The sequence below is a fragment of the Polypterus senegalus genome, chromosome 1 (assembly GCF_016835505.1).
Source record: "Polypterus senegalus isolate Bchr_013 chromosome 1, ASM1683550v1, whole genome shotgun sequence".
Lineage (NCBI taxonomy): Eukaryota > Metazoa > Chordata > Cladistia > Polypteriformes > Polypteridae > Polypterus > Polypterus senegalus.
In genome coordinates, this window is record NC_053154.1 from 306,531,675 (window position 1) to 306,546,005 (window position 14,331).

The 14,331-nt window shown below is 41.8% G+C and overlaps 1 protein-coding gene across 3 annotated transcripts in view; it reads left to right on the forward strand.

The window, feature by feature from the left end:
• Nucleotides 1-14,331, forward strand: part of mypn (myopalladin) — a 357,752-nt gene that overhangs the window by 173,686 nt on the left and 169,735 nt on the right. The window lies entirely within an intron of this gene.

Sequence of the window (14,331 nt, forward strand, 5' to 3'; positions counted from 1 at the left end):
ATAATAAATGTGTTTGTTCTCTTTGTTGCCATAGTACAAATCAACAAAGTTTCATTCCTAAGCACTGGCGTATGTTCACTACTGCTGACAATACTGAACGTGCCCACCACATTGTTCTGGTATACGGTGTGGAAGAAAGATTCTTATCCCTTGCGAAGTGCTGGGGTGCCAGCCAGGTCATCCCCTTTATTCTTGTAGTGTACAAAGCAAACAGGCACTGAAATGATCAAAAATCACCTCAATGGTTACAACAATAAGTACTGTCAAAAGGTCTGGGGAGCGCCATCCTCCTCAAAGTTTCAGGCCCAAATGAATCGCCAGGATCCTTTTGATACCAGTCCCGCCAAAAGGGGTGTGGTGGGTTCCCCTCAGTGGATGTTTTCTCTGGGCTGAAAAAGAAGTAAGAGACAAGTCTGCCCCAGCAGCAGCAGCACCCCCTCTCGCCCTGGCAAGGTATTACAAACCTGGGATCAGTCGTTGAGGTGTCCCTCAGACACGTATACGTGACAACAGTCATACCTGACAACAGTCATACGTGACAACAGTCATATGACCATTAGACTAATTGTGTTAAAATGTCAAAAAAATAATGCTCAAGTGAGCTGTATTCTTTCTATAGTAAATACATTTATTTTGCCCTACACTTGGATTTTTTTTTATTAATATTGCAAAATCATGTCTGATTCCCCCTATGACTTTGTCACCCAGTTTGCAGTTGCAGGCTGAAACTCAAAAAAACATTTTTTTCTGCAAGATGCCATCATTTTTAAGCATGTGAAAACTGACAATAGTTTTCCAGAGGGGTTGTTCACATGTGCTTCCAATTTACTGTTTGATTTAATTACAGATAATTATTACATTCGCCACTCACTTGTTTGATGCTTAAATACATGTTTTGGTATGAAAGGCAAATTACTTAGGTGTTTCCGTAATCCAGGGTACAAATTAAAGTTCATCCTGTTGTACAATTTCAGACAAGCTGATTTCTAGAAAGTTTAAATTAATTACAGGTGTTGGACTGTAATGCACCAGGATATTGGTTCATTCTCAACCACAGTGTGTCCCAAGTTGAGTTATATAGTTATATTTACCGCTGCCACCATGAAAACAACCAAATCATTCTACCAGACCTGTATAGTGCTTTCACAGAAAAAGAGCTACGTTCCCCTTGTATTCCATCCATTATCCAACCTGCTGAATCCGAACACAGGGGTCTGCTGGAGCCAATCCCAGCCAACACAGGGCACAAGGCAGGAACCAATCCTGGGCAGGGTGCCAACCCACCGCAGGACACACACAAACACACACCAAGGCCAATTTAGAATCGCCAATCCACCTAACCTGCACGTCTTTGGACTCTGGGAGGAAACCCACACAGACACGGGGAGAACATGCAAACTTCACACAGGGTGGACCCAGGAAGTGTACCCGGGTCTTCTAACTGCGAGGCAGCAGCACTACCACTGCGCCACCATGCCGCCCCCCCTTGTATTCAAAAATTTAAATTCTATTTCTAGTAGCAACCTTTTTTGTATCTCATATCCTGAGGTGAGCGTTATAAGTCTTAGAAATGTCAGTAATTAGTTCTGGCTTTCTATTTGCAGTTTATTTTTATGAGTCACAGGAAATAATCTGCATGAAAAAATAAGCATTGACTATTGATCCCAAAGGGCTCCTACAGGAGTGGTGTTAGTCTCTATGAAAATATCAGCTAAAGAAGTCTTAATCTGCTAAAATTAATGTGGTTGATCACACATGAAACATACAAAAATAAGAAATTTGACAAAAGAGAGAAAAACATTCAGTCCATCAAACCCATTTGTTTAGCTAATAGCTAAGATGCCCCAATATCTTATCCAGATTCTTCTTATAGTCGAATAGTTTCTGGCTCAGGTACATTATCGACACTTTGGCCCAGCACAGCACCAAGACCTGTGTCCGAAGTGAAAGAGAGAAAAGTCAGGAGTCTTCAATATACAGTAGGTGCTGAAGTGAGGGCTTGCTTAACGTCACGAAATGCAGTTTCCGTTTTGTCATCCCACGCCACCTTATTAGAAGCAGTCCTTTTCATTAGATTTATCAATAGGGGGCTCTTTCCGAGAAATGGGGCACAAACCGGCAGTAGTAGCCTAGGTTGGGGTTTTAGGTTGGGGCCAATGCAAGATAGCAGAGACTTTAGAACACTGTGGTCAGACAGTCCTACCCCTCAATGGTGTAGCTTAAATGTTTAGCTTACGTTAGTCCAAAATAACATTTTTTAGGGTTTAAATGGAGCGTCACAAAGCGTGAGAAGGACTGCCTGAATGTGCTGTATGTCCTTTCATGTGTCGAAATAGATGAACATGTCACCCAGGTAGGAGACACCATAGGATGTGTGCGCACCTTATCCACCAGATGTTGGAAGGTCTTGGGATTCTCAAGGTAAATGTCTGGTAAAAATATGTTTTTCACATATTAAAAAGTTTTAATTTTTTTTCAAATCAGTATTGAAGTCCTAAATGAATGCAGGTCTTTTGTAAAATTATCAGTCTATTAATATAAATTTATAGTGCATATATGTACACATGTCAAGAATACATTTATATCTACATAGCCCATTTAAAATTCTACATGTTATTTTGGATAAAAAGAGGTTTTAATCATTTAACACAACTTCCAAAAATTGTAAAAATATTCTTTATCCATCCATTTTGCAAACCCACATATCCTGAGTAGAGGAGCCTATCACAGTAAGCACAAGGGTACAAGGCAGAGCGTGCAGAGGAAGCCCACACAGACATGTGAACCTGGGACACAATCCCGGGTCTCCAAATTGTAAGAGAGCAGTGCTATCACTACATTTCTTTTCAAGTCTGTATCAATTTGTAATAATATACTGTGACTTTGTCTAATTTCTCATTTGAAAAACACATTTTAATGTATGATGAGGGCAAATTAAAAAGTAAAGGCAATTTGAAAATTACGTGGTAACCAATTGGATAGGAGCTTACACAATACAACATGTTTAGGGTGGCTTATGGGTAGTTCAAAGACGCACAGCACAGAGCTCTGCCATTACTCTAGTTGAAGCCGAGGTCAAATGAACATGGACACTCCACTGTGGGATTGTTCCATTGTTGAAGAACACACTGTAGTGAGATTTCTTTGGGCAGAGGGGAGTGTATGAGTATGGCTACCGCTGGGTGTTGTCCTCCTCTTTAACGTGATCCCATGACCTTACCACTCTAGACCCTTCTACAGAACACAACTTGGTTTGCTCAGCTAAAATGACATAACATTCTGTAAGCCCTATAGGGTACAACTGACATTTTTAGGGAAGTGTGGGGACATCATGGGCCCATTGGTGACAATTTGCTCCCTTAATTGTATTAAAGTTATTTCTTCGCAGTCAGGATATGTATTAATTTGTCACTTAAAACTGAGTTCTAGAGTGAAGCATGTTTTATAAATTTGAATAACTAGCCCTCTGTGGCATTTAATAATGGGACCAGCTTTTTTGAAGAAAAGCCTTTGTGACTGCTGTGCTGGACCCTTTCCTGACTGGGACGCCGTAATGGAAGGACAATATGGAAGTAGGGGTGTGGTGGGTCTGTGGCTAAGGATCTGGGCTGGTAACTCAGTGACAGAAGAAATGCTACACCGTTGGGGTCTTGAACAAGGCCCTTAAGCTGCAATTGCTCCAGGGGCGCAGTACAAATAGCTGACCCTGCGCTCTGACCCTAAAACTCTTGAGTAAGTTGAGCTATGCAAAGAATATATTCCATATACAAGAAACTGTAAATGGCAAATAAAGTACATTAACATTAGAAAGGGATAAATTAATGGATGATTTGGGGATGTTGGTGTATCCAGGGCAGTTCCTTCCTCAGTATGGTAGATGGCAGTGCTCCACTGGCATGGACCCAGTAAAGACACCTTCAGTGATCTATGGGAATTGTAGTTCTGAGGAACAGCTCTGTTGTGGTGCTCGGGTTTCACCAGGGGGTGCTGCAAGGGTTGGGACTCCCTGCTTCAGGAGGCCTCCGTCTGACCCAGTACCAGAAGTACAGTAGTCGCCAAAAGCTTTGGCAGTGAAACAAATGTTGTGTTTGCAAACTTTGCTGCTTCAACATTTTCAGATTATTTTTTACTTGTTTCTATGGAATACTGAAGAACAATTATAAACAGTTTCCTAAGCTTCAAAGGCTTTTATTGGCAAATGCATCAAATTTATGTAATTTGCCAATATTTACAGTGTTGACCCTTCTTCTTCATAACTTGAGCAGTTTGCTTTGGCCTTCTAGATATCAGCTTCTGGGCCAAATCCTGACTGGTGGTGATCCATTCTTGCCTTTTCAGTGCTTGGAGTTGATCACAATTTGTGGGCTACTGGTTGTCTACCCACTTTTTGACAACTAACCTCAGGTTCTCAAAGGGATTAAGATCTGGGGAGTTTCCTGGCCACGGGTGCAAACTTTCAATGTTATGATCCACTTTGTTATCACTTTTGCCAGATTGCGCTTGGGTTGTTGGGAGAAGTTGCTCTTGGAGGACGTTTTGATACCCTCCTCTATTTAAGGCAGAATTGTGAGTGGGCCCACTCCCTTGGACGGGAAGCAACCCCACACATGGATTGTCTCAGGATTCTTCACTGTTGGCATGACACAGGACTCACGGTAGCCTTCACCTTTTACTTTTCTGGACAATTGATTTTCCAGATGTCCCAAACTGTCAGAAAGAGGATTCATCCAAAAAGATAAATTTGCACCAGTCTTCTGCAGTCCAGTCCTTGTACTTCCAGCAGAATTTCAGTCTGTCCTTGATGTTTTTTCTTGGAATGAAGTGGCTTCTTTGCTGCTTTCTTGACACAAGGCTGTTGTCCAGAAGACTTCATCTCGCTGTGTGTGCAGATGTGCTCACACCCAGCTGCTGCCAATACTGAGCAAGCTCTGCACATGTGGCAACATGATTCTGTAGTGGATTCCTCAGGAGGAGAGGGTCCTGGCGTTCGCTGGGCACTTTTAGCCGATCATTTTATGCCAGGGCCAAAATAAGCGAAAATGGGTTTTTCTGATAAAATTAACTTTTTATGCAAATAAAACTATTTGAAATCTGATCACTCTGCACAATAATATAAAAACAATGTGAATTGACACCACAGAAGCTGAGGCCGCACATTTTGCAAAACACAACATTTGTGTCACTGCCAAAACTTTTGGCCACTGCTGTACTCCCAGGACTGACATAAAAGCGTGCCGTCCAGCTTCTTCATGTGAGTCAGAGTCGGAAGGCAGAAGGCAAAGCCCACCTGGAGGAGGAAGGGGAGGATTGTTAATTGAAAGGCTGTGGATTGGTTGGTTTATTTTACACCTGGGACTGTTTTGTGTGATGTGTCTGGAGTTTGGGGCTCAGTGGCGCCCCCTGTCTTTTACACTTACCAAAGATGTCCATTTTAAAGTAGCAAAATTTATGATTTATGACAGTGTGCGTTTTTGAGACATATTCGTGACAACAAAAGTAAACTGAAAAAAAAAAGTTACCACAGATTCTTGGTACTATTTTCCCAAAGATAGGGATAAGTTTCACGTTCATTTCTCTGCTCGCAGCGGGCAGTGTGGGTAGAGACAACCTGCCACATTCACTATGTCTTCCTTATTATCCTACTTTTGCTTCTGTGATTCACTGTTATGTTGTGCCACGGATTGTACTAACAGACAAGTGCAAGCTCTAATTGTGTAATTATTTTTTCCTAAACAGCACCTGTTTTTCGATTGCTGGATAGATATACTTTATAGATAGATACATATTATTTGATGTCAAGGGGAAATCAGAACTTTCCAGAAGCTTGAGAGAGAGAAAAAAATATAAACTAGACATATATAAATGATAGACTTGTGTGTGTGTGTGTGTATGGAGCAGTCTGCTCGGCTCACACTCAACCACAGCCACAAGATGGCGCATTCGTGCACGTTTTCATTTTTTTGGCGCTTGCTACAAAAGACCATCGCACAACAACAATATCGTGCTAATGAAAGAAATGAAGAGACACAGCATTGAAACATAACAAACACTGTGGCTCAACAACATGCAAGTGAAACACCATAGCAGTGGAGGGCAAGGTTTTGTTTTCACAAGTTTTCACTAAAAACATTGTCTATCAGTGGCGCAGTGGTAGCGCTGCTGCCTCACAACTCCTGCGTGGAGCTTGCATGTTCTCCCCGTGTCTGCGTGGGTGTCCTCCCACAGTCCAAAGACATGCAGGTTAGGTGCATTGTCGATCCTAAATTGTCCCTAGTGTGTGCTTGGTGTGTCCTGTGGTGGGTTGGCGCCCTGCTCGAAATTTGTTCCTGCCTTGCACCCTGTGTTGGCTGGGATTGGCTCCAGCAGACCTCCATGACCCTGTGTTAGGATATAATGGGTTGGATAATGACTGACTGACATTGTCTATCTGGATGTATTTTCTCAAGACAAAGATAAATAGGACTCATGCCAGTCATACGGCTAAGATATGGCATCGCCAGCACAGGTGGGTCCAAGTCCTCTGCACTGCGTAATTTCTTAAGAGTTAGCTGACGCCTCTCCAAGTTCACAAATATAGGAAAACTGCTAGGAAGTCTTTGGGTTGTTTATTGTCCTGAAGACAACACGCAACTAAAGATATATAAATGATAAAACAAACAACAACCCAGTAACACATATAAAAACTTTAAGATTCATGCAGAGTGGCAGTGCGGAGAAAAGGGCAAACAGGAGTTTCATTGTACTTTGTACAAATAACAATAAATCTGAACCAAATTGAGTCCACTGGATTCTATTTTTAATAAAAGCCTTGTTCTGCCTCGCAGAATAGCTGTTTGTTGTTCAAAGGAATATTAATAAATACTTATAAATATTCATGTAAATAGTTGTAAGGATGCGGAAATAGAATTACAGGAAGTCAGTAGTTAAAAGACAGCATGTTTCACGATTAGTCAGTGTGAGTCCCATCGAAGCAAAGCCTGTAAGTGTTATTTTAAATTAATTGGATAAGTATAGAGCAAAGTTATATTGTTTATTTAAATCAGTAATTATTTGTAATTTGCTTCTTTTAAGTTTCACTCTAACTTCATAAAATCGAGTTAAAATTGGAGCAAGGCACTATCTCCTGACTCTATTAATCTTTTGTGAAGTACAGTTTGGCTGCTGTTTAGTTTCTGACAAGAACAGAATAGCTTTAGACTTTTGAAAGAGCCAAGCCACCTGCACGCCTCACTTTCCACGTGTTATGTGTGTGTACCAAAAAAAAAATACTCAGAAAATAAAAAAAGGCGGAGTGTGCGATAAAGCAGATTGAAGTGCCACACACCAGTTGTTGTATTTCTTAATGAATGATGATTTTCTTCTGCTGAGGACTTGGTAATAAAATAACTAAGGACTCACTGCCACTCACTGATACCAATCAATCCATAAATACACGGAGAGCACATGCAAACTCCATGCAGAACCAGGTGCTGTGAGGCAGGAATGACAGCTCCGTGCTACCGTTCTGCCTATGCTAAAACATCTGTACTGAACTTATTAGACTTCACCCTGGTTAAACTTGGTTAGATTAGTCCTACTGTGTGTGTGTATGTGTGTGTTCACCCTGAGATAGACAGGCACATGTCCATGGATTGTTCCTGCCTTCTGCCCAGTGCTTGCTGGGATATTCTCCAGCTTTTCAATGACTCTGCCCTGGATTGGTGGGTTAGGAAGACAGATGGATAGATGGACTGTTTAGTTCTTGTAACTTGTGTTCAATATCCTGTGTTACCGAAGCACACTCATTCATTACCACTCTAACAGCAGCAGGAAATATCTTTATGAAATAACAAAATATGCTTCCATATAGTGAAAGAGGTGGTGGGTTGGCGCCCTGCCTGGGACTGGCTCCTGCCTTGTGCCCTGTGTTGGCTGGAATTGGTTCCAACAGACCCCTGTGACCCTGTGTTCGGATTCAGTGGGTTAGAAAATGGATGGATGGATAGTGAAAGAGTGTAAGTGATTGTTAGTGTGACTTTTAAAGTTGTTACTGTCTAGTTGTCTACAGAAAAGAGACAGCAGTTCACATCTGGGCATCATCGTTCAACATCAATAATGGCACTTGGTGGTGACTTCTAAGGTGAATCCAACAACAACAACAACATTTATTTTTTATTTCTATGGCACATTTTCATACAAACAATGTAGCTCAAAGTGCTTTACCGGATGAAATAAAAAAGGAAGTTAATATATAAAACATTGTAGCGGTCAGAAGCCGCTAAGATTCACACCGTCGTGGAAGATAGTGATTTATTTATTTTATATGAGGATTACCAGGGACAACCCCAGCCTTGGCACGACACACACACACCCACACACTACAGAGACAAAGAAAACGCACTGGGAACTTAAACAATAAAAAAGTATAATAAAATTAAATGAACTAAATGAAACAATAATACCACCCCTGATCCCTTCGGCGATATTACAATTAACAGATAAACACGACAAACACGCAGTAAAGTCCATGTATGAAATAATAGCGGTGAAGTTATGTCCAGTGATTTGAATGAAGCGAGGGAAATGGAAAAACACAGTCCTACCGGTAGTTGCTGAAGTAAGTTGACAGATGAATGGTTCAGGAGCGCTCCTTCTTCCGTGAAAGCCAAATAATCCAGACAACGTCCTCAGTAACAGTAAACAGGTAGACAAATGATAACCAGACCCCAACAAACAATACAATCCAGGACACGATGATATATGGCAGACAACGACAGGCAGTTCAACAGTTATAACAAGCACCAAACGACAAAAACAAAAAACTCCCTCTTCTCTTCGCACCCTGCCCTCCTTTTGAACCCCTCTGGCCACCTTTGCCCTCAACAGCCCTGCAAGGACTGCTGGGAGATGCAGTTCTAACCAATGGTAGCACTGCTACAACATAAACAAGATTAGGCAATAATATACATATACATAATACATACATAAATATACATATATATAATTATACATTATGTACCAAAGAAAAAGGTAAGGTTCAATGGCTGGAAGGACAGAATAAACAGAAAAAAGCTTCCAATAGGCCAGAGAACAAAGCAAAATCTGCAGGGGTTTCAATGCCAAAACACTGTCCAGCCCCCACTGGGCATTCTGCTTAACCTAGAGGGTGTAAATCAGTCCTTATGGTTTACAGGCTTCACACGGGCAAATTCATTCTACTGACCCTGAAAGGGTAATGTGAAGTGAATTACATAGCCAGCCTCCTCTTAAAATGACTGAATCTCACAACGGTTTGTTTTTTGCTTTATTTTGTCTTGTAAAATGTCATGACTATACTATTTTGCAATATATGTATAATTTCCAGATGCAGAACAAAACCAAATAACAATTTTAGCTTGGAAAATGAATGCATTCAGAACGTTTAGAGGTTTGTTTTTCACAGTGGGACCCTGGTACCCCTAACATCCTTTATAAAATGCAACTGTGGACTAGTTATTTTTTAAAATGTTATTAAATATACTTGACTTTAGAATGCAACTTCATTATTGCAAAGTATATATAGCATGATTGTGAAGAAATAAACATGAAAAATGCACTTATTGTTTAAAATATGTTTTGACATACAGATCAAGGTGTTGCTGGTACAGATAACACATGATGAGTAAAAATGAAATCTCTATTTTGATGATTTAAAAAAAACTAAATGTCATTAAGTGGGCTGAATCACTCATCAATGCAGAAGCACATTCTCCAAGAACACTAGAATAATGGAGGCACATTGAACTAAACACTAGTAAACTGACTGCTAAACACATTCTTGAGGCATTTTCAGTGTGTTGCCAGGATAGATTTCAGCCCTGTGACCCTGAATTGGTTTAAGTGGCTCCGTCAGACGATGTTATGTTATGTCTAGTTCTAGCATTTTAATGTGTGGCCCTCTAGTGGTAATAGTGAGGATAGCACTTATTGAAGCCTAATCCATGTCTACTTAAAGTTTTATTTTACTGCAAGCCTAAAATTTGTTTTATTTGCTGGACTGATTTTTCTTGCATTCTTCTCTTTGGAATTGTAAAGACAAAATTTTAAAATCTGTGTACTGACATGTATTTGAGTACTTACACACATAGATTTTTGTTCTAATTAGAAGTGTTAGTATTACTTTACTGAACGTCAAACTTGTGGCAATGCAATGTTCTAATTTGGTAAATTCTATGTACGTTTAATAAATTCAGCCAGTCTTTTCCTTTAGTATATTCATTTTTCTTTTGTGCAGAATGATGCAGTTTGAATATGTACTTACTGTATATACACTACGGTATGTGTAAATTTTACACAGTTATATAGAGTGTTGGTTCAAGTCACAATGCAGTATTAATGCTTAACTCTAAGAACGTCACTTAACTTCCTGTGCTCCAATTGTAAATAAAGAAGGATATATAAACTAGAATAATGTATCCTTATCTTGAGTGCTGGTCTGAGTAAGGGCATCTGCCAAATGTAAGCCAAAATACTTTCCTGTTACCATTTTTGACAAAAAAACATTTGCGCAGCTCTGCGAGCCTACAGTCAGAAAAATGAGTTACACAAGAAAAAAATCAAATGATTTTAACCTGCACAAGTTGATCTCCTGTTTTTCATGCAAAATTAACCTCTGCTTCTTGGTGCAGTGGCATGTTTTACCTAAAGCAGGCATGTCAAACATGCGTGCGGCCCGCATGACAGATCCTAGTTAGCACTAAACTAAATTACTATCATTTGTGTCTGAATCATTCTGAATCTTCGGCGTTACTTATTGACTTTTCTTACTTTAGCCTTCTGACAAAAGCGCATTTTCCCATGGCATTACCATACCGGAAACGTCATCTGCTAGTATAGTTGCAGCTGCGGCGTCAGCTCCTTGATACCCTAGGCATGACACTGCCTTGACCAAAGTTAATGAGCCGCGACGTCGCAACTGAAGTGCTAGGCTGCAGCAGGCTGGCAGGCTACCCTACTGGCTGGGCTGCTGACACTGGCCACTGGGAAGAACTGACCATCACGAGTAGTAATAGCCCATATATTTTCACATTTTTTTGCTCTAGTTTTATGTAATTTTGTGCTAGTATTGTAACGAACAATTTGTGCAGACTACAGCTGAAGATCTGATGCGGACGCGAGAAGTTGGTGAGTTTATTAACAAATTTTTGTGATTTTGAGTTTGTAAAATTAGTGTAGGTCAGGAGGCTTTTTGCATATTGGCTTATTTTACAATATACACTTTTAAGGAAACTTAGTAAAGTAAAATTAGATTTTTGGAGGATTTGTTTTCCAACTTGAATTACTGAGCAATGAATTCAGTGAGCGTTTTCGTGATTTCAGTTCTCATGAACTGGACTTTGCGCTGTTTACGTCACCATACTCTTATAACGTTGAGAATGCGCCTGAGAATATCCAAATGGAATTGATTGAACTGCAGATTGAACAAAAGAAATAGATCTCAGACTGTAAGGACCTAGCTAATTGTACTCTGTTGTATGGAGATTGTATGGAAACAAATTGCTTTTCTTTAAACTTTAAGTGTTACATTTTTTAAAGTTACAGTAACTTTGTATAATAGTATTTGTTACAGTGCGGCCCGCTGACACACGTATGGCAGTCGAAGTGGCCCACCAATGGTAGTGAGTTTGACATGTCTCACCTAAAGTAGGTGTGTGTCTGTAATAAGTTCTAAAATGTACAAAAAAAACAATGATCAAATCTGATGGCACTACAATGGCACTTACTTCATATCTGGTATCCTGTCATTGTCTGTGTGGAGTCTACATGTTCTTCTTGTGTCTCCATGGCCTTTCCTCAAATCCTCTGATTATCCTTCCAAATGCACACGTGGTTTGGTTAATCAGTAACTGGTCTCATAAGACTATGGGTGTATATGTGAATGGGCCTTGTCAGGATATAGCACCCTGTCCGGGGTTACCCTCTGCCTTGAGTCCAATGCTGCCAGAAGTGGTGGCAGAAAACTGTGACCCTAAATTGGCTTAAGGTGGTTCAAGAATAAAATGTTAATAACACAGCATATTATGTACACCAGCCAGTACTATATTTATTATATATATTGTGGTCCACGGCCGGGGCTGGAGCCCGGCTGGGACGCCCAGGAGGACCGTAGGAGGGCTTGTGCCTCCTCCAGACCACGAGGGGGCGTCCGTCCTGGCTATGTTGGGGGCCTCGGGTGAAGGGCTTGGAAGCTCAGCCCTGTAGGGACCCGTGTGACCCTAGGGCCCCAGTGCCTGAATATCCCGGGAGCCCAGCACTTCTGCCACACCAGGAAGTGCTGGGGGGAAGATGACTGGGGACACCCGGACGGCTTCCGGGTGCGCAGCCGGCACTTCCGCCACACTGGGGCGTGTCTGCGGAGGAGTGCCGGGAAGCAGCTGGAGCCCATCCAGGTTCCTATTTAAGGGGCCGCCTCCCTCCAGTCATGGGAGGATGTCGGGTGGAAGAGAACGGAGCTAGAGAGAGGACGAGAGGTGGCCAGGAGAGAGAGGCACGAAGGACTGTGTGTGTAGGATCGGTGCTGGAGGCACTGGGGTTTGTGCACTGTAAATATTATTAGAAATAAACGTGTGTTTGGTGAAATATGATGTCCGGCTGTCTGTGTCCATTTGTTTGCTCTGAGGTTGATGCATTTGCTGACTCCTGAGCAGCTCTTCTTTTCTTCACCCAAGTGGCCCGCTTCTTCTCTTCTTTCGTCGGCATCTTTTTGCGTTAAAATTGATTAAGTCAGTGTTTGTGTTGCAATTACTTAGTATGTTTTCCTTAATTTTTCACTTAAGTTGGCATGATGATGACACTGCTATTGTGGGCTGCATCAGGAGTGGGCAGGAGGAGGAGTACAGGAAGCTAATCAAAGACTTTGTTAAATGGTGCAACTCAAACCACTTACACCTGAACACCAACAAGACCAAGGAACTGGTGGTGATTTTAGGAGGCCCAGGCCCCTCATGGACCCCGTGATCATCAGAGGTGACTGTGCAGAGGGTACAGACCTATAAATACCTGGGAGTGCAGCTGGATGATAAATTGGACTGGACTGCCAATACTGATGCTCTGTTTAAGAAAGGTCAGAGCCGACTATACTTCCTTAGAAGGTTGGTGTCCTTCAACATCTGCAATAAGATGTTCTACCAGACGGTTGTGGTGAGTGCCCTCTTCTATGCGGTGGTGTGCTGGGGAGGCAGCATAAAGAACAAGGACATCTCACGCCTGGACAAACTTGTTAGGAAGGCAGGCTCTATTGTAGGAGTGAAGTTGGACAGTTTGACATCTGTGGCAGAACGACGGGCATTAAGCAAACTCCTGTCAATCATGAAGAATCCACTGTATCCACTGAACAGTGTCATCTCCAGGCAGAGGAGTAGCTTCAGTGACAGACTTTTGTCACTGTCCTGCTCGACTGACAGACTGAGACACACTATGCGACTCTTCAATTCCACCCAGGGGAGTAAATGCTAACATTATTCAAAGTTATTGTCTGTTTTAACATGCATTTTTTATTACTCTTCAATATTTTTTTTTGTATCAGTATACTGCTGCTGGAGTATGTGAAATTCCCCTTGGGAATAATAAAGTATCTATCTAGCTATCTATCTATCTACTTAAGTCTTCATTCAATCTGCCTGAAGAATGATTTAAGATATGAAGAGGTAAGGGAAGTGATGGCGAAGGTGGTAGGGAATGAGAATGGCGCCCATACGCATGCGCCGCACTGTCGTCCTGCTGGCTGCTGACTAGAGTTGATTGTACAAAAAAGTAAAATAAAATTAGGAATAACCTTGGAGGCCAATCATCATCCTGAAAGCGGATAGTAGACATCACATAGTATATGTGTACCAAATTTCAGGTCAATAGGTCAAACGGTTTGCGAGCTACAGGTGATTTAAAACAGTATACATACACAGTACAGTATATATACTGTATATATATATATTGTGATATGTGGCCGGCTTATCATCCCGGCCAATACCCCCAGGCCGCCAGATGGAGCCCTCCCTGCAGTACGGAGGTGCTCCAAAGACCAGCAGGGAGTCATGGGACATGGAGTTTTCGTAAAAGACTCTGCTGGATACCTCAGGGGCCACAAGAGGGAGCTGCAGGGAGGAACAAAGACTTCTTCGTGCCCTATGACCCGGAAGTTCGTCATAGGAAGAGCGACGGGCTTCCGGGGTGAAAAGAAAGGACTTGTACCTGACCCGGAAGTGATTAAGAATCACATGGACTGGGGATTGGGAACACTTCCGGGTCAGGGAATATAAAAGGACTGTGGGAGCTCCCAGACAGCGAGCTGAGCTGGGTGGAAGGGTGGCAACGCGT